The sequence below is a fragment of the Anolis sagrei genome, chromosome 11 (genome assembly GCF_037176765.1).
Source record: "Anolis sagrei isolate rAnoSag1 chromosome 11, rAnoSag1.mat, whole genome shotgun sequence".
Lineage (NCBI taxonomy): Eukaryota > Metazoa > Chordata > Lepidosauria > Squamata > Dactyloidae > Anolis > Anolis sagrei.
In genome coordinates this window covers 1,386,010-1,413,088 of record NC_090031.1, presented here as the reverse complement: position 1 = coordinate 1,413,088, position 27,079 = coordinate 1,386,010, and the positions used below count along the sequence as shown (strand labels likewise).

The window sequence follows — 27,079 nt, the reverse complement described above, 5'->3', positions numbered from 1 at the left end:
CAGGCGATGGCACCAGGAAATAATTTTATTTATTTATTTATTTAAAAGTTTTGTATACTGGCCTTCTCACCTCTCTTGAGGGACTCGGACCGGTTTCCAACCATAAGATCACATACAATCCATAAAACATCATAATACATATTACAGGAAAACCTTAAAACAGCAATTACAATCAATAACTAGAATGGTCATTCGTCACACTAAAATCGTTGCTCATCCTCCTCCATCCATATCTCAGGGTGTTGGCTCACTCATCGAATGCCTGTCTCCATAACCACGTCTTCACCTGTTTCCTAAATGTCAGGATAGACGGGCCGATTCTGATCTCCAGTAGGAGAGAGTTCCAGAGTCGAGGGGTCACCACCGAGAAGGCCCTGTCCCTCGTCCCCACCAGACGTGCTTGCAAGGCTGGTGGGACCGAGAGCAGGGCCCCTCCAGACGATCTTAATCATCTTGATGGTTCATCGGGGAGAATACGTTCAGAGAGGTAAACAAGGCCAGAGGTAATCTCTCTCTACTAATTTCTCTGGCCATTGCTTTGTCATAAGAGTCTTCTTTTCTAAGGCAATGTTTCTCAACTTCTCTAATGTCGCAACCCTTTCATACAGTTCCTCATGTTGTGGTGACCCACAACCACAACATTATTTTTGTTGCTTCCTCACAATTGTGATTCTGCTCCTGTTATGAATCGTAATGTAAATATCTGATGCGCAGGATGGATTTTCATTCGCTGGACCAAATTGAATGAAAATGCTCCCCAATTTGAATACTGTTAGGGTTGGGGTGGTATTGTTTTGTCATTTGGGACTTGTAGTTGCTGGGATTTATAGTTCCCCTACAATCAAAGAGAATTCTGAACTCCAACAACGATGGAACTGAACCAAACTTGGCACACAGTTCTCCCATGACCAAGAGAAAATACTTGGAAGGGTTTGGTGGGCATTGACCTTGAGTTTTGGAGTTGTAGTTCACCTCCATCCAGACACAAATAATGATAGAACTGGACCAAACTTGGCACAAATACTCATTATGTCCAAATGCAAACATTGGTGGAGTTTGGGGGGAAATAGAACTTGGCATTTTGGAGTTGGTAGCTGATGGGATTTATAGTTCACCTCCAATCAAAGAGCATTCTGAACTACACCGACGATGGAATTGGACCAAACGTGGCACACAGAATTCCCATGACCAAGAGAAAATACTGGAAGGGTTTGATGAGCATTGACCTTGAGTTTGGGAGTTGTAGTTCACCTCCATCCAGGGAGCACTGTGGACTTAAACAATGATAGATCTGGACCATGAATATTCAATTTGAACACTGATGGAGTTTGGGGGGAAAATAGACCTTGGCATTTGGGAGTTGGTAGTTGCTGGGATTTATAGTTTACCTACAATAAAGAGCATTCTGAACTCCACCAACGATGGAATTGAAACAGATTTGGCACACAGAATTGCCATGACCAAGAGAAAATACTGGAAGGGTTTGGTGGGCATGGACCTTGAGTTTGGGAGTTGTAGTTCACCTCCATCCAGAGAGCACTGTGGACTCAAACAATGATAGTTCTGGACCATGAATATTAAATATGCCCAAATGTGAAAACTGATGGAGTTAGGGGAAAATAGACCTTGACATTTGGGAGTTGGTAGTTGCTGGGATTTATAGTTCACCTACAATCAAAAACCATTCTGAACTCCACCAACGATGGAACTGAACCAAACTTGGCACACAGAATTCCCATGACCAAGAGGAAATACTGGAAGGGTTTGGTGGACATGGACCTTGAGTTTGGGAGTTGCAGTTCACCTCCATCCAGAGAGCACTGTGGACTCAAACAATGATAGATCTGGACCATGAATATTCAATATGCCCAAATGTGAACACTGATGGAGTTTGGGGAAAATAGACCTTGGCATTTGTGAGTTGTAATTGCTGGGATTGATTGTTCACCGACAACCAAAGAGCATTCTGAACTCCACCAACAATAGAATTGGGCGAAACTTCCCACACAGAACCTCCATGAAAGGACTCAGTGGGGTGAGTCACCCTCCATCCTCGCACACTCTCCTTCGCCCTTGGTTTGAATGAAATTCTATGCCTTGAAGGGACTCAGGCGCAAGTCCCTTCAAGGCATACAATTTCATTCAAACCAAACATCATATATTCATGACACTGACAGATGGCCATCCAGCCTCTGCTTAGACGCCTCCAGAGAAGGAGACTCCACCAGAGTCTGAAGCAGCCCATTCCACTGTTGGACACCTCTTACGGCCAGGAGGTTCTTCCTAATTTTGAGGTGGAATCTCTTTCCTTGTGATTTGAATCTATTGCTAGGGGAAAAGGTGTTCCTGACCTTGTGTGTGGCACAATGCTCCTTAAGAAGGAAAATCAATGATCACTTAAGGAAGCAAAGTCAACATCTGTCCGGAAACTGATGGGAGTCAGGATGTCTTTGCTGGAAGACACCTGCCGTTCATCTACAACTCTCAGAAACACGTCAATAGAAATATTGCTATATAAGACCATTTCTGCTCCCTTGGTAGCCACCTCTACACCAAAGTCAACATTTTACTCTGAAATACAACACCTCTTGAGCTCTGAGAGTGCAGCATTTTTCTGAATGAAGCAGAGAGTGTTTTAGGACCGGGACATCTGTAGGGAGACCAAGGTGCTTGTTTATAAAGCTATTCCCCTCCGAACCCTGCTATACACCTGAGAGACATGGACTGTCTACAGACGTCAACATTTTACTCTGAAATACAACACTCCCTGAGCTCTGCGAGTGCAGCATTTTTCCGAATGAAGCAGAGAGTGTTTGAGGACCGGACATCCGTAGGGAGACCAAGGTGATTGTTTATAAAGCTATTCCCCTCCCAACGCTGCTATACTCCTGAGAGATGTGGACTGTCTACAGACGTCAACATTTTACTCTGAAATACAACACCGCCTGAGCTCTGCGAGTGCAGCATTTTTCCAAATGAAGCAGAGAGTGTTTGAGGACCGGACATCCGTAGGGAGACCAAGGTGATTGTTTATAAAGCTATTCCCCTCCCAACGCTGCTATACGCCTGAGAGATGTGGACTGTCTACAGACGTCAACATTTTACTTTGAAATACAACACCGCCTGAGCTCTGCGAGTGCAGCATTTTTCCAAATGAAGCAGAGAGTGTTTGAGGACCGGACATCCGTAGGGAGACCAAGGTGCTTGTTTATAAAGCTATTCCCCTCCCAACGCTGCTATACGCCTGAGAGATGTGGACTGTCTACAGACGTCAACATTTTACTCTGAAATACAACACCGCCTGAGCTCTGCGAGTGCAGCATTTTTCCAAATGAAGCAAAGAGTGTTTGAGGACCGGACATCCGTAGGGAGACCAAGGTGATTGTTTATAAAGCTATTCCCCTCCCAACGCTGCTATACGCCTGAGAGATGTGGACTGTCTACAGACGTCAACATTTTACTCTGAAATACAACACCGCCTGAGCTCTGCGAGTGCAGCATTTTTCCGAATGAAGCAGAGAGTGTTTGAGGACCGGACATCCGTAGGGAGACCAAGGTGATTGTTTATAAAGCTATTCCCCTCCCAACGCCGCTATACGCCTGAGAGATGTGGACTGTCTACAGACGTCAACATTTTACTCTGAAATACAACACCGCCTGAGCTTTGCGAGTGCAGCATTTTTCCGAATGAAGCAGAGAGTGTTTGAGGACCGGACATCCGTAGGGAGACCAAGGTGATTGTTTATAAAGCTATTCCCCTCCCAACGCTGCTATACGCCTGAGAGATGTGGACTGTCTACAGACGTCAACATTTTACTCTGAAATACAACACCGCCTGAGCTCTGCGAGTGCAGCATTTTTCCGAATGAAGCAGAGAGTGTTTGAGGACCGGGACATCCGTAGGAAGACCAAGGTGCTTGTTTATAAAGCTATTCCCCTCCCAACGCTGCTATACGCCTGAGAGATGTGGACTGTCTACAGACGTCAACATTTTACTCTGAAATACAACACTCCCTGAGCTCTGCGAGTGCAGCATTTATCCGAATGAAGCAGAGAGTGTTTGAGGACCGGGACATCCATAGGAAGACCAAGGTGCTTGTTTATAAAGCTATTCCCCTCCCAACGCTGCTATACGCCTGAGAGATGTGGACTGTCTACAGAGGTCAACATTTTACTCTGAAATACAACACCGCCTGAGCTCTGCGAGTGCAGCATTTTTCCGAATGAAGCAGAGAGTGTTTGAGGACCGGACATCCGTAGGGAGACCAAGGTGATTGTTTATAAAGCTATTCCCCTCCCAACGCTGCTATACGCCTGAGAGATGTGGACTGTCTACAGACGTCAACATTTTACTCTGAAATACAACACCGCCTGAGCTCTGCGAGTGCAGCATTTTTCCGAATGAAGCAGAGAGTGTTTGAGGACCGGGACATCCGTAGGGAGACCAAGGTGCTTGTTTATAAAGCTATTGTCCTCCCAATCCTGCTCTACGCCTGCGAAATGTGGACTGTCTACAGATGTCACATGCAACTCCTGGAACGATTCCATCAATGCTGCCTCTGAAAAATCCTGCAAATCTCTTGGGAAGACAGGTGGTGTAGGGCACAGACACCTCGTGATAATGTGGCATGTCTCATTCAGAGCCACATCCACTGTTTTAGCGTGGTGAGATGTGTTCCACACTGGGCATGCATACTCAGCAGCAGAGTAGCATAGCGCAAGGGCAGATGTCTTCACTGTGTCTGGTTGTGATCCCCAGGTTGTGCCAGTCAGCTTTCATATGATATTGTTTCTGGCACCCACTTTTTGCTTGATGTTCAGGCAGTGCTTCTTGTAGGTCAGAGCACGGTCCAGAGTGACTCCTCCCAGGTATGTGGGTGCCCTGCCATGCTCCAGTGGGATTCCTTCCCAGGTAATAATCCTCAGAGCTCAGGATGCTTGTCTGCTCTTGAGATGAAAGGCACATGTCTGTGTTTTAGATGGATGAGGAATAATATAATAATAATAAACCTTTATTTGTACCCTGCTACCATCTCCCAAATGGGGGGCCCCCGGTGGCGCAGTGGGTTAAAGCACTGAGCTGCTGAGCTTGTTGATCGAAAGGTCGCAGGTTCGATTCCGGGGAGCGGCGTGAGCTTCCGCTGTCAGCCCTAGCTTCTGCCAACCTAGCAGTTCGAAAACATGCAAATGTGAGTAGATCAATAGGTACCGCTCCGGCGGGAAGGTAACGGCGCTCCATGCAGTCATGCCGGCCACATAACCTTGGAGGTGTCTACGGACAATGCTGGCTCTTCGGCTTAGAAATGGAGAGGAGCACCACACCCCAGAGTCAGACATGACTGGACTTAATGTCAGGGGACTACCTTTACCTTTTTACCATCTCCCGAAGGACTCGGTGCGGCTTACAAGAGACCGAGCCCAAATACAACAATAAAACAACAACAACAACAACAATACAGCAAAATAAATAAAAAACAAACCATCAGCTGGTTTTCCCTGTAAGAGGCAAGAAAAGCACCTAGAGCTTTGGAGAGCTTCTGTTCAACCATCTCAAAGCTCCCTGCTTGAGCGGTGATGGCACGATCATCAGCATAGATGAAGCTCTCTGTCCCTTCTGGCAGTGGCTGGTCATTTGTGTAGATGTGGAACATGGATGGAGCAAGCACGCTCCCCTGAGGCAGGCCGTTCTTCTGTTTCCGCCATCTGCTTCTCTGGCCTTGGAACTCAACAAAAAAGCTCCTGTTTTGTAGCAGGTTTCCTATGAGGCGGGGGAGGGGGTCGTCCTTTGTGATATTATACATTTTTCTCAGGAGGAGGCGGTGGTTTACGGTATCATAAGCAGCTGACAGATCTATGAAGACAGCTCCCCGTGTCTGTGTTTTAGATGGGTTAGGGATCAGCTGGTTTCCCCTGGAATAGGCAGTAAGAGCACCTAGAGCTTTGGAGAGCTTCTGTTCAACCATCTCAAAGCTCCCTGCTTGAGCAGTGATGGCATGATCATCAGCATAGATGAAACTTTCTGTCCCTTCTGGCAGTGGCTGATCATTTGTGTAAATGTTGAACATGGATGGAGCAAGCACGCTTCCCTGAGACAGGCCGTTCTTCTGTTTCCGCCATTTGCTTCTCCGGCCGTGAAACTCAACAAAAAAGCTCCTGTTTTGTAGCAGGTTTCCTATGAGGCGGGCCAGGACACTACACTTGGAGGACAATCTTACACAGACAATGAGGGATCGCATAAGTAAGTAAGTCAGTGCTATATAAGAGACTATTGCAAAAGTGTGGCATACAGTGGAGTCTGGTCCACCCGCTGCTCTTCTACAAAGGACGGAGAGAGATGGGGTATTTGCAGAATGGCAGATTTGCTGGGATCGCAATCTGTCATATGTTCGGGGCAAATCTTTACCAGGAGAAGGAAGAAGAGATGGTAATGTATGGATGATGATGAGGGAATGTGCCTATGTGTGTGAATCTGGAGTAATATCCCCTTCTTTGACCGGTGCCCTGATCTCGAGCCTCCTCCACCAGAAAAGGCACGCTCATGTCTAAAAATGCATTACTTTGTAAAATTAATTAGCAAGCACGAAGGGAGGCAAACCCAGCAGTTTCCAAGTGGTACTTAATGCTTTTTCAAGCCAGGAAGCCTTGGAGCGAACGACCAAAGGTCATCTATCTGGTATTTATTTTTAAGCCCTTGCGAGGGAAGCATTAAAGCGAAACCGCAAAGGCACATCACAGTCCAAGCCAAAAACACAAATTGTGGATCCATCTTGAGTGGCTCTCTGCAGGTGAACTCAGAACCAAGCCAGAGGTTCCTATTTTTATTTCGGCCAGAACGAAAAATAATATTGTCGATCCACTTTAATTAAGCACATTGGGTGCAGTGTTTCTGTTCCCAGCCAAGGTGCTACCTTGTTGCCCATAAGCCAGCATTACCCAACACAATTTGGGTTTATTGTTGCATTCGCTGCTGACATCTGGCAACATTCAAGGTGATTCAGGGTCCTCCTAAACCGCTCGGTTCAAATATTTATGGCTGTTTGGATAATGCAGGAACAAGGTACATTTCTCAAGTTTGGCTGACTCAATACAAAAGGTAAACACTGCGAATCCGTTGAGGCTTGGTTGCATCCCTGGGAAATGTCTCCTCCTTTCCCTGGACCCATCTCCTCAACTTTTGCATCTCTGCCCTGACATCTTGCCTTTGCAACACAACACAAACAGAAACTCCAGGTCTGCTCACATGAAAAAGCATTCGCAGGGTTGTGCCATCATCACAAAATACGGTTTCCACAGATTCAACCATCCACAGCTTGATATATATTGATACACACACACACACACATTGCAGCGCACCCAAATACCTGGGAGTCACTTTGGACCGTGCTCTGACCTACAAGAACCACTGCATGAACATCAAGCAAAAAGTGGGCGCTAGAAACAACATCATACGAAAGCTGACTGGCACAACCTGGGGATCACAACCAGACACAGTGAAGACATCTGCCCTTGCGCTATGCTACTCTGCTGCTGAATATGCATGCCCAGTGTGGAACACATCTCACCACACTAAAACCCTGACTTTATCACTTTACACAAGGGACACCATTTTACTAGATCGCTGCCTACAATGGGACTTAATCACACACAAATGTGGACTTCCACAGGGATCCCAGTACCAAACCCCAGTGGATACCAAGGACCCAAAACAAGACTGAGCTATGGATGGGTTTCCCACATGCTTCTCCTTCATTGGTTTGCCATGAATCAGCAACAAGACAGTCAAAGCCACAAGATGTCAACGAAGCAGTCAATGGGCCATAATTGACTAACACTGTGACATATGCCCCAAATGTCCACACTCAAGCTTCCCACGTGCGGACCTATATTGTTTAGGCAGAGAACACCAACAACAACATAGATGAGCCTCAATAACAGAGGTCCTTCCTACCTCCAAACCAGCAGACTTCTGCACTTCCAGAGCTCTAGAACCGTTCCCGAAATGGCACAATGCCCAAAACCAATGTGGGGAACCCCAGGGCTGGGCTGATTTGGGGACGTGGCTCAAGCCCAGAGCCAAGGAAACCTGTACCTGGCAGCCACTCCGGGTTCAAAACGTACCTCCATCGGGGTTTGGGGCCAAACCGAGTTCCTAAGGATCTCCCGGAGTAGCTTCTGAGCAACCCACAGGTGTAAACACACCTTGCAAGCTGAGCCCGGCCACTTGTGACTAATTTTGGAAAGGCAGCAAGAATGTGGCTCTTCAGCACCTCCGTGCCTCGCGAGGAGCAAGGGAGACGGGTCTGGCAGGTATCATTGCCGAAGCCGGCTCAACCGGCTTTTTCTCTCCGTGGAAAGAAAGGATGACACAAACAATAAATAAGAAAGGTCTCGGAGATGATTGTGCATTTGGATCAGTGCACAGAAAACGCCGGATCCGTCCATCGTTATTTTTGGTTTTGCCTCTATGGAATCTGTTAAGAGATGCCATGTGGAAAAAAGGAACTGTCAGAGTTAAGAAGAGTGTCGCAAAATGCTGTTTGTACCACAAAGGCTGTTGCTAGGTGAAGTGGCCCTCGGTGATGTCACTTGGAAAGAAAGGTGACATGGGTATGAGGAGAAGGGAGAAAGGAAGGAGAGAAAGAAAGGGGCTGGGCTTTAGCACAGTAGGTTAACCACCAGATGCAGAAAACCTTGTGGGCAGTTCAAAGCCTGGGTCAGGGTGAGCTCCTGGCCTTTAGCCCAGCTCCTGCCAACCTAGCAGATCGAAAACAGCAATTGTGAGTAGATAAATAGGTACCGCTTTATGTGGGGAGGTATTTAGGGCACCCATAGGGAAAAAATGCCACCAATTTGATCAAAGAAGAAGTTTACGACCAAAGCTCTTTGGCAGGGAAAGTGGAGCGACAGCACCCCTCGTGGCCAAAACTGAGCACAGCCTCCAAGATGCCAAAGATGGGAATATATATATATATATATATATATATATAATGTGTGTGTGTATACACACACACACACACACACACACACACATATATATATATGCTCTGTGCGTAATGAGTACCTTAAAAACAAAAGAACCTATGAACGAAATCACACCAAATTGGGCAACAAAATGTCTCGCAACACAAGAAGTGACCATCACTCAAAAAATTATGATTTTGTCATTTGGGAGCTGTAGTTGCTGGGATGTATAGCTCACCTACAATCAAAGAGCATTCTGAACTCCACCAATGATGGAATTGAACCAAATGTGGCACACAGAACTCCCATGATCAATGCAAAATACTAGAAGGGTTTGGTGGGCATTGACCTTGTGTTTGGGACTTGTAGTTCACCTACACCTAGACAGCACTGTGGACCCAAACAATGATGGATCTGGACCAAACTTGGCACGAATATTCCACATGCCCAAATATGAACACAGATGGAGTTTGGAGAAAATAGACCTTGACATTTGGGAGTTGTAGTTACTGGGATTTTAGTTCACCTACAATCAAAGAGTATTCTGAACCCCACCAACGACAGAAAACTTCCCACACAGAACTCCCACACAGAACCCCCATGACCAACAGAAAAAAGGCCATCCAGTCCAACTCCCTCCACCAGATCAAGAAAATGTAATCAAAGCCCTCCTGACAAAGAGCCGGAGAAGAGAGAAAGTAGGCAAGCAGCAGTCCCAATGATACACAGCCAATGCTGGATATAAAGGCTGGCATGTGTGTCCAATTATTATTATTATTATTATTATTATTATTATTATTATTGACACAAAAGCACAATATGTCACAGCAAACGAGATCTATATGCTGGATTTCGTATCACAAAATCACAAGTCAAACACTTCCCAAGCGTCTAGGACTGTGTGAAGTAACAGATTATTATTATTATTATTATTATTATTAGAAACACAACAAGATGACTCCACAGCAAACTCTGCTGGCTGTTGTGTTGGATCCCATGTTGGACACTTCCCAAATGCCTAGGACTGTGTGATGTATCGTGAATAATGAGTGCAGATCCAAGTAGAGTGGCTTTTTGCAGCTGGAAGATGGTAATTTTGTCAGCACCGCTTGTTTTTAAGTGCAGGCCAAGGTCTTTAAGCACTGCACCCAGTGTGCCCTTCATCACTGGGACATTGTTATTATTATTTTATTTATTAATACCTTGTTTTATCTCCCCAAAGGGGATTCAAAGGTGCTTGACATAAAAGCGTCAGCATACACTTTAAAATATACTACTACTACTACTACTATTATTTTTATTATTATTATTATTATTATTATTATTATTAGAAACACAACAAGATGAGTCCACAGCAAACTCTGCTGGCTGTTGTGTTGGATCCCATGTTGGACACTTCCCAAATGTGTGATATATCGTGAATAATGAGTGCAGATCCGAGTAGAGTGGCTTTTTGCAGCTGAAAGATGGTAATTTTGTCAGCACTTTTTTTTAAGTGCAGGCCAAGGTCTTTAGGCACTGTACCCAGTGTGCCCTTCATCACTGGGACATTATTATTATTATTATTATTATTATTATTATTATTATTATTATTTAATATCTTGTTTTATCTCCCCAAAGGGGATTCAAAGCTGCTTGACATAAAAGTGTCAGCATAGAATCATAGAACCAAAGAGTTGGAAGAGACCTCCTGGGCCATCATCCAGTCCAACCCCATTCTGCCAAGAAGCAGGAATATTGCATTCAAATCACCCCTGACAGATGGCCATCCAGCCCCTGTTTCAAAGCTTCCAAAGAAGGAGCCTCCACCACACTCCCTCCAGGGCAGAGAGTTCCACTGCTGAACGGCTCTCACAGTCAGGAAGTTCTTCCTCGTGTTCAGGTGGAATCTCCTCTCTTGTAGTTTGAAGCCATTCCTCCATTGCGTCCTAGTCTCCAAGGAAGCAGAAAACAAGCTTGCTCCCTCCTCCTCCCTGTGGCTTCCTCTCACATATTTATACATGGCTATCATCATATCTCCTCTCAGCCTTCTCTTCTTCAGGCTAAATATGCCCAGCTCCTTAAGCCGCTCCTCATAGGGCTTGTTCTCCAGACCCTTGATCCTTTGAGTCGCCCTCCTCTGGACACATTCCAGCTTAGAGTCAATATCTCTCTTGAATTGTGGTGTCCAGAACTGGACACAATATTCCAGGTGTGGTCTAACCAGAGCAGAATAGAGGGGTAGCATTACTTCCCTAGATCTAGACACTAGGCTCCTATTGATGCAGGCCAAAATCCCATTGGCTTTTTTTGCCGCCACATCACATTGTTGGCTCATGTTTAACTTGTTGCATACACTTTAAAATATATTATTATTATTATTATTATTATTATTATTATTATTATTTAAACCTACTTTATCTCTGCCGAAAGGGACTCACAGCAGCTTGACATAAAAGCATTAGTATACAACTTAAAATATACAGAATTAAATGGGCACAAATATGGGGAAAGGAGGAGGTGGTGCTGAATATCGGATAATCCGAGAAGGAGAGATTCAAATGCAACCAAGTCTGACCATCAGCAAGAACAGAAGCCAAATGGAGAAAATGGATACTTCAATTCCAGTATCGGTCAAAAGATCCTTCCAGGCTTTGTTCTTGGGATTGTGCAGAACTGAATTGCTTCTGAGAGAAGTTTGATGCTGACGGAGATCCACGAGATGGTCGATCTTTCCTGTTTCCCACGTGTTGCCCTTTCTTTCTTTCCTCCTTTTGCAGGTAGCGTTCCCCATCACTCATAGAGCGAGAGAGAGAAAAGAATTAGAAAGCGCACCATGTTCCTTCTGCGGTATAATTTTAATTCCTGGCCTGCATCCAAAGTTCTCTCCGGTAGCATCCATCACAGCGGGGAAAGTGTGTATCTGGGTCACCGGAGAGGAAAGAGCTGTTCGGAGAAGCCCTGATGGGACGGGAAGCGTTGGCACTGGACTTTGACATCATAACCCAACCCAACCAGGACAAGGGCCCACCATCTCACCCAAGAAAATGCCAAAACCCTTCCCAAGAGAGCGGGAAAGAGGGATACGGGACTTTCCAATGAAACAGAACCAAAGGAGGTGTATAGTGAAATTATAAAGCCAATATGGTATTTATTTATTATTTACAGTATTTCTATTCCTCCCTTCTCACCCTGCACAATACACATATATACGTGACAAACAGTCAACACCATTTAGACACACAACATATATAGACAGACACACAGAGGCTATTTAACTTTTCCAGCTTCATGAGGGTATGCTTGAATTCCAGCCACCGGGGGAGCTGTCGCTTCACTGTCCACTTCTGACACCGATGGAGTACTCTCTCATTCTTTTGCACACTGATGGAGATTTTTATGGTGTCGTAAATTAGTTAAATTAGCCTCTCCGCATAAAGGTAAGGTAAAGGTTTTCCCTTGACATTAATTCCAGTCGTGTCCGACTCAGGGGCGTGGTAATTATCTCCATTTCTAAGCCAAAGAGCCGGCATTGTGCTTAGACACCTCCTAGGTCCTGTGACCAGCGTGACTGGATGGAGCGCTGCTACTTAAATTTACCTAAATAAAGCAGTACCTAAATTTCCTACTTGATAGATGCAACTGTCTTTTGGGCTGCAAAGGTCAACAGCAAGCTAGAGTAATAATCGGGAGCTTGCTCTGACCCGGCCTAGCTTCGAACTCATGACTTCTTGGTTAGTAGTGATTTTAATGTCAGCTGCACCACAACCCAGTCCATAATAATCATCATCATAATCATAATCATCGTCATCATCAAAGCCAAAATTGAAAAGTCAACGACAGATCCCAGGTGTAGACTCTTCAAGGAAGCAGATGAAACAATGGATCCCATCCTCAGCTGCTGCAAGAAAATCGCGCAGACAGACTACAAGCAGAGGCACAACACCCTTGCTCAGATAATTCATTGAAACTTGTGCCACAAGTTCAGTTAGTTGTGATTTTAATGCAGCTGACTCCCAACCAGCTGCACCACAACCCAGTCCATAATAATAATAATAATCATCATCATCATCATCATCATCATCATCATCATCATCATCATCATCATCAAAGCCAAAATTGAAAAGTCAACGACAGATCCCAAGTGTAGACTCTTCAAGGAAGCAGATGAAACAATAGATCCCATCCTCAGTTGCTGCAAGAATATCGTGCAGACAGACTACAAGCAGAGGCACAACACCGTTGCTCAGATTATTCATTGGAATGTGTGCCACAAGTTTGGTTAGTAGTGATTTTAATGCAGCTGACTCCCAACCAGCTGCACCACAACCCAGTCCATAATAATAATAATAATCATCATCATCATCAAAGCCAAAATTGAAAAGTCAATGACAGATTCCAGGTGTAGACTCTTCCAAGGAAGCCGATGAAACAATAGATCCCATCCTCAGCTGCTGCAAGAAGATCACACAAACAGACTACAAGCAGAGGCACAACACCGTTGCTCAGATGATACAACGGAACTTGTGCCACAAGTTTGGTTAGTTGTGATTTTAATGCAGCTGACTCCCAACCAGCTGCGCCACAACCAGGTATCATGGTTTGAGCTTTGGCAAATCAGGGTTCAAATCCCTGCTTTTGGATCATTTTGATAAAGTCACACTCTCTCTCAGAGGAAGGCAACGGCAAAGGTTGGAAATGAGTTGAAGCAACAACAATAGTAAGATTATTATTTAGGGCCGGGCTTTAGCACAACAGGTTAACTGCCAGTTGCAGTAAATCTTGCTAATTGTAAGGTTGGCAGTTTGAAGCCCAGGTCAGGGCGAGCAATTACATGCAATTACTTTTGGCCCAAGCAGCCTTTGGAAAGGAGACAAAATGCTCCTTATCACACACTCAAACAGTTACAGGGAAGCAGGGAGCGTACGTACTGTACCCAGCAAACCTCTTTAAATGCACTTCAACAAGCTTGGGCGGTCAGATTAGTCCACATTAATGTACGTCCAGCCCAATATATTGAAACAAGTGGCCAAAGAGCATGCCATGTAATACAACTTTCAACAAATAACGTTAACCCTTGTGTATTGTTGCGCTTTGGCGTGTCTCTGAACCATCCTCCTTTTGCAAATATTTCGAAGGTGGAAAGGTGAGCAGGATGCCCATAAATCCTTTTACCAATTGCCTGGGGAGGGGTATTTTTATTTTGTAAGGTTCCTGGCTTCCCTTCCGTTTGCATCCCTTTTTAAAAATGCATAAAACTATTGAGGCAGCGACTGACAAGCTAGCAGTGCATTTAAGTGAAGGGCTCATTAATCTTTAAACGAGCAAAGAGAGACACGGAAAAGGCCACGGTGGAACTGCAGATTTGCAAAATGGAAAGGGGAAAGGGACAGAGACAGACAGACAGACAGAAATGGCAACTAGTTCAAGGTACTTGGGTGTGCTGCAATGCTCCAGTGGGATTCCTTCCTTCCCAGGTGATCCTCAGAGCTCGGGATGCTTGTCTGTTCTTGAGATGAAAGGCACATGTCTGTGTTTTAGATGGGTTAGGGATCAGCTGGTTTCCCCTGTAATAGGCAGTAAGAGCACCTAGAGCTTCAGATAGCTTCTGTTCTACCATCTCAAAGCTCCCTGCTTGAGCAGTGATGACACGATCATCAGCATAGATGAAGCTCTCTGTCCCTTCTGGCAGTGGCTGGTCATTTGTGTAGATGTTGAACATGGATGGGGCAATCACGCTTCCCGTTCTTCTGTTTCCACCATCTACTTCTCTGGCCCTAGAACTCAACAAAAAAGCTCCTGTTCTGTAGCAGGTTTCCTATGAGGCGGGTGAGGTGGTCGTCCTTGGTGATATTAGACATTTTTCTCAGGAGGAGGCGGTGGTTTACGGTATCATAAGCTGCTGGCAGGTCTATGAAGACAGCTCCTGTGATCTGCTGCCTTTCAAAGCCATCTTCTATGTGCTGAGTCAGGTTCAGCACTTACGATGTGCAGCTTTTGCCTTTCCTGAAGCCGGCTTGCTGTGGAATCAGACATGGGTCTATTTTTTCCCATAATTCTATGCAAAATAAGTCTCTCCAGATCTTTGTAGAGGTGGCACAACAGGGAGATTGGTCTGTAGCTTTTTGGGTCGTTACGGTCTTTGCCTGGCTTCAAGATGGCGATGACTCTTGCTTTCCTCCAGATTTTGGGGATCTGACAGGATGCAGTGCAGTTGTTCATCAGCTCCAGCAGCCAGCGCCTTGCTTTTGGACCAAAGTTCTTGATTTGTTCCATCCGTAGACCATCCAGGCCAGCTGTTTTGCCATTCTTACATTTATTGAGAGCCATATTGGCACCACGAGATGCAGAGCCAATCTTATGAAATGGGGCCACAAAGTGGAGTCCACGGCATGCGAGTGTGGAGAAGAGCAAACCACTGACCACTTGCTGCAATGCACCCTGAGCCCTGCCACATGATGCACAAGGGAGGACCTCCTTGCGGCAACACCAGAGGCACTCCAAGGGGGCCGAAACTGGTCAAAGGACATTTAATCCACTACCAAGCTTGCAAATTCTGTGTTTTGCCTGTTTGTTTGTTTGTTTTCGTTAAAAATGTAATACAAATGTCTGGTTGCTGATGACACGATAAATAAATAATTAGTTCAAAAGGCAGTTCAAGAAGCAAAATAGCAGAAAAAGCCATGTCTAATTGCAACCTGCTGTAGATGGAGGTGAAATGTCAGGAAAGAATGCTTCTGGAACATGAGACAGCTCGGAAAACTCACAACAACCCATGTCTAATTATGCTTCCTTAACAAAACAAAAGATATAGAGATCAGTGGTGCTTTTTAAATGTAGAAGTGGTGCAGACAAGATAAACAATCCTCCTTCCCCGGCAGCAGTGTCATATTTTTATCCCTCGTGCCAAGCAAGCGATTAGTAGGCTTCCAAAACACCTCCCTCGACAACGGCACTTCCTTCATCCTCCCTGCCCTCTGGGGTCCTGGGTTCATCTGGTCGATTGTGATGTTCGGGTCCCACTTCTGGTAACAAGCGAAGAAAGCCAGATTATGCAATATTTGGGAGAGAATAAAGCCAGATCATGCAATAAGGAACAAATTGTGGATAATGCACACCATGATTTTTCGTAATGTGGAAATTAATACTTGGGTTGCATCCCATTTCCCCCACAAAGTGTGGATAACTAGCTCACCAACATGATTCACTGCAAGCTGCCTTTTCCACGGCTCCTACTGCATCCCCTGACACCACATAACTGATGCAGTGGCACCATTACCACTATTATTATTATTATTATTATTATTATTATTATTATTATTATTATTAGAAACACAACAAGGTGAGTCCACAGCAGACACTCTGCTGGCTGTTGTATTGGATCACACGTCGGACACTTCCCAAGTGTCTAGGACTGTGTGATGTATCGGGGAATAATGCGTGCAGATCCCTGTAAGGTGGTCTTCTGCAGCTGGCAGATGTTAATCTTGTCAGCGCCGATTGTGTTTAAGTGCAGGCCAAGGTCTTGAGGCACTGCACCCAGTGTGCTGATCACCACTGGGACCCCCTTTACTGGCTTGTGCCAGAGTCTTTGCAGTTCAATCTTTCAATCCTCATATTGTGTCAGTTTTTCCAGTTCTTTCTCTTCAATCCTTCTGTCACCTGGGATTGCAACATCGACGATCCATATTTTGTTTTTTAACTCGATTGTGAGGTCAGGAGTGTTGCGCTCCAGAACTCTGTCTGTCTGAATCCGGAAGTCCCAGAGGAGTTTGGTGTGTTCATTTTCTGTAACTTTTTCAGCCTTGTGATCTCACCATGGTGTTTGTGGCACAAGTTCCAATGGATCATCCGAGCAACTGTGTTGTGCCTCTGCTTGTAGTCTGTCTGCGCGATCTTCTTGCAGCAGCTGAGGATGGGATCTATGGCTTCATCTGCTTCCTTGCAGAGTCTACATTTGGGATCTGTTGTCGACTTTTCAATTCTTGCTTTGATGGCATTTGTGGCACAAGTTCCAATGAATCATCTGAGCAACGGTGTTGTGCCTCTGCTTGTAGTCTGTTCGCGAACTTCTTGCAGCAGCTGAGGATGGGATCTATGGTTTCATCTGCTTCCTTGCAGAGTCTACAGAGTCTTGGGATCTGACCTCGACTTTTCAATTCTGACTTTGATGGCATTGGTTCGAATGGCTTGTTCTTGGGCTGCCAGAATCAGGCCCTCCTTTGTCTCCTTTTTCAAAGTTCCATTTGTGAGCCAAAAATTATTATTTATCATCATCATCACTATCACTTCAAATGTCTGCTGCTGACTGAGATCCTTGAAAAGCAACTGTATGTTACTGCACCGTGTAGACAGTAAAGCCCATCAGTGGTCCGCAAGAGCTAAAATATGGTCCACAGCCTACACTGTTACAACTAGAGTGACTGGTCTCGTGAAACTTCTAAAAAAGCCTGCCATAGTTGTGGGTGAAACGTCAGGAGAGAATGCTGCTGGAACATGGCCAGACAACCCAGAAAACACAAAACAACCCGACTCCTCTGTTGCACCAGCTCCACTGGCTGCCAGTCTGATACCGGGCATAATTCAAAGTGCTGGCTGTAGCCTATAAAGCCCTAAATGGTTCCGGTCCAGCTTACCTATCCAAAAGTATCTCTCCTTACGAACCATCTAGGACTTTAAGATCATCTGAGGAGGCCCTGCTCTCAATCCTGCCTTCCTCGCAAGGATGAGAGACGGGGCCTTCTCAGTGGTGGCCCCTCAGCTACGGAATGCCCTTCCCAGAGATATAAGATCGGTTCCCACCCTTCTAACATTCCGCAAAATGGTTAAGACGTGGCTCTTTGAGCAAGCTTTGACTACTGGAGCATAATTAGACGAAAACGAATATATGGAACGACTGATGATGCAATTGGACAATGATTTTAGTAAGGAGGTTCTTTAGGATCTTGTTTTGACATGCTGTATTGTTTCATTTTAAATGTTTTGATTGTTTTTATAATGACTTGAACTGCATCTTGGTCACTGTTATGGCATCGAATAGCTGCTGACTGTGTACCGCTTTGAGTCGCCTCTGGCTGAGAAAGGCGGTATGCAAATGCGGCAAATCTATATAAATTAAAATGTAATGTCCGTTTGTGGGATTAACAGAACTCAAAAACCACTGGACAAACTGACACCAAATTTGGACACAAGACACCTATCAACCCAATGTATATCCATCACTCAAAAACATTGATTTTGTCATTTGGGAGCTGTAGTTGCTGGGATTTATAGGACACCCACAATCAAAGAGCATTCTGAACTCCACCAATGATGGAATTGAACCAATCTTGGCACACAGAACTCCCATGATCAACAGAAAACACTAGAAGGGCTTCTTGGGCATTTACCTTGAGTTTGGGAGTTGTAGTTTACCAACATCCAGAGAGCATTTTGGACTCAAAACAATGATAGATCTGGACCAAACTTGGCACGAATATTCCATATGCCCAAATATGCACACAAATGGAGTTTGGGGGAAATAGACCTTGACATTTAGGAGTCGTAGTTGCTGGGATTTATAGTTCACCTACAATCAAAGAGCATTCTGAACCCCACCAATGACAGAATTGGGGCAAACTTCCCATGCAGAATCCCGATGACCAACAGAAAATACTTAAGGCCACCCAATCCGAGTCCCTTCACCAGGGCAAGAAAACATAATCAAAGCCCTCCTGACAAAGAGCCATCCAGCCATAGATATAGATTGGTATATATGCTTCACACACACACAGGTATAGTCTCATAGATTGGAAAGGGACTCCTAAACAAGGACAATGATATCTTGTATGTTCCAGAGTGGGCAAACTGGGCAATCTCCACATCCACACTTATAAAGAAACAGCAAGAAATACTGTTTACCCGCAAGCAGAAAGAAATTACATACATTAGACACCAACACTTTCTCATTACTTTATTTTCCAGATCACCAAAGTGGGCCACAGCAACGCGTGGCAGGGGACGGCTAGTAAATAAATAAATGAACAAACCCATGTACCAAATCCCTCTCCCAGCGCAGTCTAACGATCTGCAAGGTCTCTTCCTTCTCTTCCTTCTCCACCCCAGGAATGAAATCTGTGCTGAGACAGCTTGAGTGACGGCAAAGGGCCATTCCCTTGCAAAAGTGATTGCTGGGAGCACTGGGAGGAAGAGGTTGCAAAACGGTTGCATGGCTCGCTTGCGTGTGCCTTGTCATGTTCTTCAAGGGCAGGATCAAATGCAGCCGAAACCCTACAAGCAAGGCAGTGGGATCCGCTCAAAAACCTCTACTGCAGAGCTAAAAATAGGGATGCTCCGCAGGACTCTCTTGCATATCCAGGAATCATTCCTGAGGGACCCAATGCTGAGAAAACAAAGCAGGTTTGTGGGGGTGGGAGGAAGAAAAGAGGCAGCCAAGGTGAGGAAGGAGGGGGGAACAACTCTCAGCAATGCTCAGCCTTCCTCTCCCAGAAGAAAGCCATTGATAGGAAAAGGGAGCGCAACTCCACGCAGGGCTTACAATACACAGAACGCAGCATTTAGTGGCCGTAAATTCAAATATTCCACACTTCCAAGCAAAGGAAAGGAAATGCAAACACAGATTGTGACAAGGGGGGGTTATAGAATCAAAGAGTGGGAAGAGACCTCCTGGGCCATCATCCAGTCCAACCCCATTCTGCCAAGAAGCAGGAATATTGCATTCAAATCACCCCTGACAGATGGCCATCCAGCCTCTGCTTAAAGGCTTCCAAAGAAGGAGCCTCCACCACACTCCCTCTGGGGCAGAGAGTTCCACTGCTGAACGGCTCTCACAGTCAGGAAGTTAGAATCATAGAATCTAAGAGTTGGAAGAGACCTCCTGGGCCGTCATCCAGTCCAACCCCATTCTGCCAAGAAGCAGGAATATTGCATTCAAAGCACCCCTGACAGATGGCCACCCAGCCTCTGCTTCAAAGCTTCCAAAGAAGAAGCCTCCACCACACTCCGGGGCAGAGAGTTCCACTGCTGAACGGCTCTCTCAGTCAGGGAGTTAGAATCATAGAATCATAGAATCTAAGAGTTGGAAGAGACCTCCTGGGCCATCCAGTCCAACCCCATTCTGCCAAGAAGCAGGAATATTGCATTCAAATCACCCCTGACAGATGGCCATCCAGCCTCTGTTTCAAAGCTTCCAAAGAAGGAGCCTCCACCACACTCCGGGGCAGAGAGTTCCACTGCTGAACGGCTCTCACAATCAGGAAGTTCTTCCTCGTGTTCAGATGGAATCTCCTCTCTTGGAGTTTGAAGCCATGGTTCCATTGCGTCCTAGTCTCCAGGGAAGCAGAAAGGAAGCTTGCTCCCTCCTCCTCCCTGTGGCTTCCTCCCACATATTTATCCCTGGCTATCATGTCTCCTCTCAGCCTTCTCTTCTTCAGGCTAAACATGCCCAGTTCCCTAAGCCGCTCCTCATAGGGCTTGTTCTCCAGACCCTTGATCATTTTAGTCGCTCTCCTCTGGACACATTCCAGCTTAGAGTCAATATCTCTCTTGAATTGTGGTGCCCAGAATTGGACACAATATTCCAAGTGTGGTCTAACCAAAGCAGACTAGAGCATGGGGAGCAGGACTTCTCTAGATCTAGACACGAGGCTCCTCTTGATGCAGGCCAAAATCCCATTGGCTTTTTTTGCCGCCACATCACATTCCTGGCTCATGTTTAACTTGTTGTCCACGAGGACTCCAAGATCTTTTTCACACGTACTGCTCTCGAGCCAGGCATTGTCCCCCATTCTGTATCTTTGCATTTCATTTTTTCTGCCAAAGTGGAGTATCTTGCATTTATCACCGTTGAACTTCATTTTGTTAGTTTTGGCCAATCATCTCTCTAATCTGTCAAGATCGTTTTGAATTCTGCTCCTGTCCTCTGGACTATTGGCTATCCCTCCCATGCTTTGTAGATGTTACAAAGCATGGGAGACAGAATGTACACACAGGGAGGAAAAAATCCTGATCCAACAGTCATACTGAATGTTTTCTGACTTGGAAATGCCAAGCCTGAAGAGTGAAAGCGAGGACACTTCTTCCAGCAATTCTATTTTAAGCAGAGGAGGTTTGGGGATTCGCACATTTTCAGAAAACATTACCCAAAACAATATATATATATATATATATATATATATATATATCTCCAGGAAGGCAAAGCAAGTGGCTGGAACCAATTACCCTTCCAACCAAGCGCAATGGAAGCTACATCTGCAGCTCAGCAAGCCGCGGAAAAAGCGCCCAACTCCGATGAGGAATAAATTGAATGAGACATCCGCAAAAATGACAGCAGATAGACAGGCGGGAGGGAGAGGGACGCCCCGAAAATAATTGCTCCATCTGTCGGTAAGCAGACCGAAGGACTTAAAGGGACAGGTTTTCCCAGGGAGAGTTTGGAGAGGGGTTTCCAATGGGGGAAAAAGCGAGGAGTGGTTATGTCATGGTTCTCAAGCCATACACCGGATGGAGAGGCTCACAAGTGCATTTCTCTGCATCAAGATCCGGACATGTCGTGGGCTCTCCCACTCAGTCCTGTCCGTCAAAGAGGCGCCTTCGTGAGCATCGGAGATGTGATCCGGTGACACTGCTGTTGCTGCTCCTCCTGAGCAGTGCTGCATTAGCGCATCAGAGCAAAGACCCGGCAGCGCACCTTTGCCTCAAGCAAAGCATTGCAGGCAGGGCATTCAAGGACATATATGCACACAATCGCCCCCCTTGATCTGCAAAGGCAGCATTTCTCAACCTTTGTGGGTCACCAAAGACAATCAGAAAACACATTTTCTGTTTAGTCATGGGGGTTCTGTGTGCCAAGTTTGGTTCAATTCCATCGTTGGTGGAGTTTAGAATGCTCTTGGATTGAAGGAGAACTATAAATCCCAGCAATTACAACTTCCAAATGTCAAGGTCCATTTCTCCCAAACTCCATGTGTGTGCATATTTGGTCATTTGGAATATTCACGCCCAAAACTCCACCAGTGTTCACATTTGGCCATATTGAGTATCCATGCCAAGTTTGGTCCTGATTCATCATTGTTTGAGTCCACAGTGAGTTCTGGATATAGGTGAACTACACGTCCAAAACTCAGGGTCAATGCCCACCAAACCCTTCCAGTATTTTCTCTTGGTCATGGGAGTTCTATGTGCCAAGTTTGGTTCAATTCCATCCCTGGTGGAGTTTAGAACGCTCTTTGATTGTAAGAGAACTATAAATCCCAGCAACTACAACTCCCAAATGTCAAGGTCTATATTTCCCCAAACTCCACCAGTGTTCGCATTTGGGCATATTGAGTATCTGTGCCAAGTTTGGTCCAGATCCATCATTGTTTGAGTCCACAGTGAGTTCTGGATATAGGTGAACTACACATCCAAAACTCAAGGTCAATGCCCACCAAACCCTTCCAGTATTTTCTCTTGGTCATGGGAGTTCGGTGTGCCAAGTTTGGTTCAATTCCATCATCAGTGGAGTTTAGAACGCTCTTTGATTGTAAGAGAACTATAAATCCCAGCAACTACAACTCCCAAATGTCAAGGTCTATTTTTCCCCAAACTCCACCAGTGTTCGCATTTGGGCATATTGAGTATCCATGCCAAGTTTGGTCCAGATCCATCATTGTTTGAGTCCACAGTGAGTTCTGGATATAGGTGAACTACACATCCAAAACTCAAGGTCAATGCCCACCAAACCCTTCCAGTATTTTCTCTTGGTCATGGGAGTTCTGTGTGCCAAGTTTGGTTCAATTCCATCATTGGTGGAGTTTAGAATGCTCTTTGATTGTAAGAGAACTATAAATCCCAGCAACTACAACTCCCAAATGTCAAGGTCTATTTCCCCAAAACTCCACCAGTGTTGACATCTGGGCATATTGAGTATCCGTGCCAAGTTTGGTCCTGATCCATCATTGTTTGAGTCCACAGTGAGTTCCGGATATAAGTGAACTACACATCCAAAACTCAAGCTCAATGCCCACCAAACCCTTCCAGTATTTTCTCTTAGTCATGGGAGTTCTGTGTGCCAAGTTTGGTTCAATTCCATCATTGGTGGAGTTTAGAACACTCTTTGATTGTAAGAGAACTATAAATCCCAGTAATTACAACTCTCAAATGTCAAGGTCTAGTTTCCTCAAACTCCACCAGTGTCCACATTGACTCAGAAAGGCTCCTATTCCCTCCAAAACTCAAAAAGGGGGCGGGACCAGGGAACCTAACGATAATTGACAGGTGGCTTGCCCTACGATTGCAACCAAAAGAAGCCACCTATCTGCAGAGTCCCTGAAACTTAGGACTATAACAAACATTCAATGCAAAGCAAACAAAATTGGAGCTCCTGGTACAGCTGTACCTGCACACTAGCCATTCAGCCTAAGGATTCCTCTCGTCCTGCAGAGTTATGCAACTTACTGGCCAAAAAGGGAAAGGCCTTTCTCACGTTTGACTGGACCTGCCCGACATCCCAAATGGAAGATTAATGGCGCGGCCAGACACCCTCTTGAACCCACTAAGCTCTAAATGGGAGGTATCCGATGTCAACCCGTAAGCAAGATATCCTTCCTAAATATATCCAGGTTTCTATTTCAAGCCATTTACTTCTGCTCTTAGTTTAGGGTCCTTCTCCTCCTAAGTTCATAAAGCAGTATCGTATTTTCTGCTCGGAGGCACCCCAAAATCATAGAGATTTCCATTTTGAGAGCCCCAGTTTTGACCCACAGTTTGCAGAGCGTCCCCACTTTTCCATTTTTCGAATAGTCATAGAATCATAGAATCAAAGAGTGGGAAGAGACCTCCTGGGCCATCCAGTCCAACCCCATTCTGCCAAGAAGCAGGAATATTGCATTCAAAGCACCCCTGACAGATGGCCATCCAGCCTCTGTTTCAAAGCTTCCAAAGAAGGAGCCTCCACCACACTCCGGGGCAGAGAGTTCCACTGCTGAATGGCTCTCACAGTCAGGAAGTTCTTCCTCATGTTCAGATGGAATCTCCTCTCTTGTACTTTGAAGCCATTGCTCCACCGCGTCCTAGTCTCCAGGGAAGCAGAAAGGAATCATAGAATCCAAGAGTTGGAAGAGACCTCCTGGGCCGTCATCCAGTCCAACCCCATTCTACCAAGAAGCAGGAATATTGCATTCAAATCACCCCTGACAGATGGCCATCCAGCCCCTGTTTAAAAGCTCCCAAGAAGGAGCCTCCACCACACCCCAGGGCAGAGAGTTCCACTGCTGAACGGCTCTCTCAGTCAGGAAGTTCTTCCTCATGTTCAGATGGAATCTCCTCTCTTGTAGTTTGAAGCCATTGTCCCATTGCGTCCTAGTCCCTCCTCTGGACACATTCCAGCTTGTCAATATCTCTCTTGAATTGTGGTGCCCAGAATTGGACACAATATTCCAGGTAAAGTGGTCTAACCAAAGCGGAATAGAGCATGGGGAGCATTACTTCCTTAGATCTAGACACTATGCTCCTCTTGATGCAGGCCAAAATCCCATTGGCTTTTTTTGCCGCCACATCACATTGTTGGCTCATGTTTAACTTGTTGTCCACGAGGACTCCAAGGAAGCGGTTCCTTCCAAGCCCTCGACTGCGCAAATTATTTTTCCCCTTCCTTCCCCTTTCCAAATCTGGCAGAGCGCTCACGAAATGAAGATATGGCTTCGCAACAGATGGAAGCCTTCAGAAAAGAACAAAAACAGAGGAAAGAAAAATAACCTCTCTCTTTCTGTTTCTGGAGAAGCGCTCGCAATCTCAGGATGATGCGTCCGGATGGGACCCTCATCTGCATTCAGCGTGTGGCTGAGAAGGGGAGGGAATGATATCTGGGCTCTGATGAGGAGACCAAACACATACAAAGCAGAGCTTACACCAGAAAAAGCCACACGGGAATGTCCACACAGATATGAGGAAAAGGAGCATTTAAACCCAGACTAGAGGAACTGAATATTGTCCTCGAGGTCTACAGATCTGTCCCAGAAGAGTCTACAAAAGGCCCAGAAACTGGAATCATTATATTTTTGGACGAAAATTCTCCCAATCCCACAGTCATAAAATCTAAAGAAGAGACTTGCAAGCTGTGAACTGGACATTGGGTTCATCTACACCAGTGGTACCCTGGACTCGTTGCTGAGCCTGGATCCCCAGGTTTCGGCGGTGACCAGGGGAGCATTTGCACAGCTAAAGCTTGTGCGCCAGCTGCGCCCGTACCTTGGGAAGTCTGACTTGGCCACGGTAGTCCACGCTCTGGTTACATCCCGTTTAGACTACTGCAACGCTCTCTACGTGGGGTTGCCTCTGAAGACGGCTCGGAAGCTCCAACTAGTCCAACGCTCGGCAGCCATGATTCTAATGGGAGCGGAGCGCAGGGAGCATACAACCCCCCTGTTGCGCCAACTCCACTGGCTACCGATCTGCTACCGGGCTGAATTCAAAGTGCTGGCGTTGGCCCTTAAAGCCCTAAACGGTTCCGGCCCAAGCTACCTATCTGACCGCATCTCTGCCTATGAACCCACCAAGACTTTGAGATCTTCCGGGGAGGCCCTGCTCTCGATCCTGCCTGCCTCACAGGCACAGCTGGCGGGGATGAGAGATAGGGCCTTCTCGGTGGTGGCCCCGCGGCTGTGGAATGCCTTTCCCACGGACATTAGACTAGCTCCATCATTAATGGTATTCCGTAAAAAAGTGAAAACCTGGTTGTTTGAGCAGGCGTTCGAATAGTCAGCGCAATGAATGTAATGAACATAGAAATGGAACAATGGATCATGTTTTTAGTGATGAGACGCTAGCGAATGGCTATTGGTGTTAATTGTATATTGTTGTTAATTGTATACTTCTCTATACTATGTTTTGATGTTAACTGTTTTTTATATCGTGTTATGGTAGAATTCAATTTTTGCTGTTCTTGTTGTGAACCGCTGTGAGTCGCCTAAGGGCTGAGAACAGCCAGCGGTATACAAATAAAGTAAGTAAGTAAATAAATAAATAAATACCCAACCTGTGGTCCGTGGACCATCAGTGATCCACAAGATCAGTGGTCTGCGTTCTCACCATTACTACACCGTTGCAAGAAGACCAACTGGTCTTGCAAATATGGTTTTCTGTGGACGAGCAGATGGCAACTACTGGGTGGCATATGTTCTATATATGAAGCTAGAGCTTATGTGGTCTATCCAGTGCTGTTTTCTAAATCCAGCACCTCAAATAACCAAACCAAATCTAAAGCTGACCAAAAACTGATTCGTAATCCTTTTGGAACTAATGTTGGAGAGTGGCACGTGTTCTGTATCAGAAACTAGAGCTGATGTGGTCTATCCAATACTGTTTTCTGAATCAGCACCTCAAATAACCAAACCAAAAGCTGACCAAAACCCATTTGTATTCCTGTTGGTACTCATGTTGGAGAGTGGCATAAGTTCTGTATCAGAAACTAGAGCTGATGTGGTCTATCCAATGCTGTTTTCAGAATCAGCACCTTAAATAACCAAACTGAATCTAAAGCTGACCAAAAATGATTCATAATCCTTTTGGAACTAATGCTGGAGAGTGGTCCCTGGTCAAAGTGGTCCCTGGTTTTCTGTGGCTGAGGAGATGGTGACTACTGGTTGGGATTTATTGTGTATCAGAAACTAGAGGTGATGTGGTCTATCCAATGCGGTTTTCTAAATCAGCACCTCAAATAACCAAACCGAATCTAAAGCTGAATAAAAACGGATTCATAACCCTTTGGAGAGTGGTCCCTGGTCAAATAAAAAAAAAGTTGGGAACCACTGATGGACACCACTGAATTAATACACTTTGATACCACTTTAACTACCATGGCCTAATGCTATGGAACAATGGGACTTTGGTATGCAAGTGGTGGTGGTCCCTTGAAGCAAACCCCAAAAGATATCAAGGTGGCTCTATCCACATCAAAAGTGTGGATTTTCACTTGTCGAGGGTGGTCCTGGAACATAACACCCATGACAAGTGAGCGAACACTGTATCACTCACAGAAGCTCTTCATAAACAGGGAGAAGACACGCCATCACTGCTACGCATGCATGCTCGCATGTCCACCCCAAGACCACAAATGTGGGTGGCTCTATCGAAAGTGTGGATTTTCACTTATCGAGGGTGG

At 45.6% G+C, this 27,079-nt stretch overlaps 1 protein-coding gene across 10 annotated transcripts in view; it reads right to left on the bottom strand.

Moving 5' to 3' along the window:
* Nucleotides 1-27,079, bottom strand: part of STRBP (spermatid perinuclear RNA binding protein) — a 160,742-nt gene that overhangs the window by 92,120 nt on the left and 41,543 nt on the right. The window contains exon 1 of one of the 10 annotated variants that reach the window (XM_067471748.1): nucleotides 8,119-8,207. The exons of the other annotated variants lie outside the window; for them this stretch is intronic. The gene's annotated coding sequence lies outside the window, so the exon portion shown is untranslated. Of the gene's footprint in view, nucleotides 1-8,118; nucleotides 8,208-27,079 lie in introns of those variants that run through there. 10 annotated transcript variants of the gene reach the window in all.